The following is a 4,310-nucleotide window of genomic DNA, read 5'->3' as shown; positions in this document are numbered from 1 at the left end:
GTTTTCAGACAGATGTGTGCTTTTTTTCTTGCCATTTCTCCGATGAAAGCCTCTGTTTAAAGAGTATTCACTTCTATCCTGTAGTTCACCACAAATGGTTTTCCCCATTTTTTCCTATTTTCCATTTTAAGATTCAAGATTTGTTTGTTTGTCCCAAGGGAGATTTGTCTTGGATAAAAAGCTTCCACATAAAAATACATATAATACAATACGTACATGGACAGACAGAAGACATAAGTACATACAATACAGTGTGTAGCACAAGTGCAAAGTCAGAGGGTCCTTTCTATCCCTCTCAGCATACATGGGCCAAAGAAAATAGAATGTGACAGAAAGATTAAAATGTGTGTATATTTTGCTGTGAATTTCATGTTTTAGGACTTCACCAAAGGCTTTTGTAATGTTTGATATAGCCTAGTCAAGAACAGTAGATAGAGTATTTCTTTCAATGTTGATATAAATTATGACTTGTCACCTGGACTGTATAGGATGATGCTTTGTTTGTTATTGCACCTCAATGCTTGTGCACCATCTTCAATATGTCATGCCAAATGCATCATTCTTGTACTGTAAGGGCATTATTTTTTATTGTATTATATTTTAAAGGTAGTGTACTATACAACCAAACACCCACCTTACATGGATGCACATTACACACTGACTATTAACCCACTAACTGATACCATCCACTTACCCTGATATGAGCTATCATCATATTCACACATCTCCCTCTTACTTTATTTTCTCTGTGACATTTATAAGCCCATTAACCTTGATGGTTTTCCTTTGCTGCTCCATAAACACAATTTGTGAGATGATGGTATTCTTAACAATTGATGGTGGAAGAATGCCGCAATAGTTACAGTGGGGAGAACAAGTAATTGATACCCTGCTGATTTTGCAGGTTTTCCCACTTACAAAGCATGTAGAAGTCTGTAATTTTTAACATAGGTACACTTCAACTGTGAGAGACAGAATCTAAAACAAAAATCCAGAAAATCACATTGTCCATCCATCCATCCATCTTCGTCCGCTTATCCGGGGTCGGGTCGCGGGGGTAGCAGCTCCAGCAGGGGACCCCAAACTTCCCTTTCCTGAGCCACATTAACCAGCTCCGACTGGGGGATCCCGAGGCATTCCCAGGCCAGATTGGAGATATAATCCCTCCACCTAGTCCTGGGTCTTCCCCGGGGCCTCCTCCCAGCTGGACGTGCCTGGAACACCTCCCTAGGGAGGCGCCCAGGGGGCATCCTTACCAGATGCCCGAACCACCTCAACTGGCTCCTTTCGACGTGAAAAATCCAGAAAATCACATTGTATGATTTTTAAATAATTAATTTGCATTTTATTGCATGGCATAAGTATTTGATCACCTACCAACCAGTAAGAATTCCGGCTCTCACAGACCTGTTAGTTTTTCTTTAAGAAGCCCTCCTGTTCTCCACTCATTACCTGTATTAACTGCACCTGCTTGAACTCGTTACCTGTATAAAAGACACCTGTCCACACACTCAATCAAACAGACTCCAACCTCTCCACAATGGCCAAGACCAGAGAGCTGTGTAAGGGCATCAGGGATAAAATTGTAGACCTGCACAAGGCTGGGATGGGCTACAGGACAACAGGCAAGCAGCTTGGTAAGAAGGCAACAACTGTTGGCGCAATTATTAGAAAATGGAAGAAGTTCAAGATGACGGTCAATCTCCCTCGGTCTGGGGCTGCATGCAAGATCTCAACTCGTGGGGCATCAATGATCATGAGGAAGGTGAGGGATCAGCCCAGAACTACACAGCAGGACCTGGTCAATGACCTGAAGAGAGCTGGGACCGCAGTCTCAAAGAAAACCATTAGTAACACACTACGCCGTCATGGATTAAAATCCTGCAGCGCACGCAAGGTTCCCCTGCTCAAGCCAGCGCATGTCCAGGTCCATCTGAAGTTTGCCAATGACCATCTGGATGATCCAGAGGAGGAATGGGAGAAGGTCATGTGGTCTGATGAGACAAAAATAGAGCTTGCCGTGTTTGGAGGAAGAAGAAGGATGAGTACAACCCCAAGAACACCATCCCAACCGTGAAGCATGGAGGTGGAAACATCATTCTTTGGGGATGCTTTTCTGCAAAGGGGACAGGACGTATTGAGGGGAGGATGGATGGGGCCATGTATCGCGAGATCTTGGCCAACAACCACCTTCCCTCAGTATGAGCATTGAAGATGGGTCATGGCTGGGTCTTCCAGCATGACAACGACCCGAAACACACAGCCAGGGCAACTAAGGAGTGGCTCCGTAAGAAGCATCTCAAGGTCCTGGAGTGACCTAGCCAGTCTCCAGACCTGAACCCAATAGAAAATCTTTGGAGGGAGCTGAAAGTCCGTATTGCCCAGCGATAGCGCCGAAACCTGAAGGATCTGGAGGTCTGTATAGAGGGTTTTCACCGACGTCACGTTCTGGGTGGTAACCTAGATACGCGGCCATATTGGAGGCACTCGGTGTAAACAACTAAATGGAGTAATGGAGTATTGTGCACTTTGGATACTTTAATACTTTACTTAATTTAAAGTATGACTCGGTGATTCTTCCTTCAGTTGCATATCCCGATATAGTCAACTTCATGGTTTTCTCGCCGAGCCCATACACAGCGGAAGACCTTAAATCCTACAAATGTTTGGAGGCTTATAACCAGATGGTGTGTGGATGGGTGAGCACAGCCCGCCCCGGTGGCTGAAACTGAGAAATTGCACCGTTTCAAAAATGAGTGGAATAATTACATCTGGCATGACCAGATCTTTTATAAATATTTTAAATAACATAAAACAACCAAATGGTGGTAGGTAATACATCTGATTTCATATACTGCTTTATTAAAAAAAATATTTTTTCAGGGCTCTGCCTCTCACCTAAGACCATTGTCGATGCATATGCAGGACGCAAAAAACGAAAATTACTGTTGCACTAGTCTGGACATCTTGCCGTGCCAACGTTGCAATAAAGGTTGCCTAAATGCCATGTAGCCTATATAAATTTGCTGTCAGCTTACGAAACGCACAATCAATTATGATTGTGCGTTTTGCGTAGATTTGGACTATTATAGCCTATGTTTTATTCCACTTTGTTTAAACGGCGAAGTGGCCACGTTCACCTGTTTAGAGCTGGCTGGAGAATGTAACGCTCGTATCGGCCTTGCTGGATACACCGTGACCCTTTTTGTGGATCTACTGATCGCTGTGGATTACTTTTTTTCCGTGTTATTGGATTACGGCAAAATACAGATCTTTTTTCTTAACGTGTCTTAACGTTTTATGGTGTGATTGCGCTTCGTTTCTGCATTTGGAGAGGCGTCTCAACAGACTGTAGGTCGAACACTGATTGCTCACTGTTACATTTTAGTTGAATTTAAGTGTCGGGGCATTCTGCCACCCGTCTGTCTATTGTGTTCCAAGACAGCCGTGCCGTGATTGGATTTCATAAGGGCGGACTGTTAAATTGTTACAATGTAATTTAAAATCTGCTTTAAAAATAAACATATATGTTTTGTCCATATGTGCTCGTGCTGTGTTCCCCAAGTGGTAGGCCAGGTCTCAGCTGCTACAATGCGTTTTTTTTTTTTGCCCCCCCTGGCTGGAATGTCAAACTCCGCCTATGCGAACAAGACAGATGGGAGCGATGAATACACATATGCATCCTTTGCTGTCTATGGGGAATTCTCCGAATGAAGGACTCAGTCCTTGGTGGAATTCGGAGGATCCTCGACATTGGAACAGTCCTTTGATGGACGTTGATGACGTAGCATCCTCGGAATTCTGGCTTCGAAGGATCCTTCCTTGACATTGAGAAACACCTAAAGTTTTCCCTCGTAGATCCTGGTTGAGCTTTGCCAACCACAAGCGCCTCCTTTCCTCTGATAACTTCTGGCATTCCTCTCCCTGGTTTTTAATAACTTTTGGAAGTCGATAATATTCCAAATGTTTTTCTCGGTGTGACCTATTGGTACAACCTAAAACACAGCAATAATTAATCATTTTCCTTAACGCCATTCGGGATCTACTTCAGTGCCTGTGCTTTGTTGTGATGCGGAGTACCTCCAACATGGCGACTTCGGGTCTGATGACGCGCCGTGAAAACCCTCTATGGAGGAGTGGGCCAAAATCCCTGCTGCAGTGTGTGCAAACCTGGTCAAGAACTACAGGAAACGTAGGATCTCTGTAATTGCAAACAAAGGTTTCTGTACCAAATATTAAGTTCTACTTTTCTGATGTATCAAATACTTATGTCATGCAATAAAATGCAAATTAATTACTTAAAAATCATA

This window comes from Sander vitreus, chromosome 14, assembly GCF_031162955.1.
Source record: "Sander vitreus isolate 19-12246 chromosome 14, sanVit1, whole genome shotgun sequence".
Taxonomy (NCBI): Eukaryota; Metazoa; Chordata; class Actinopteri; order Perciformes; family Percidae; genus Sander; species Sander vitreus.
Note: the sequence above shows the minus strand (reverse complement) of the source record.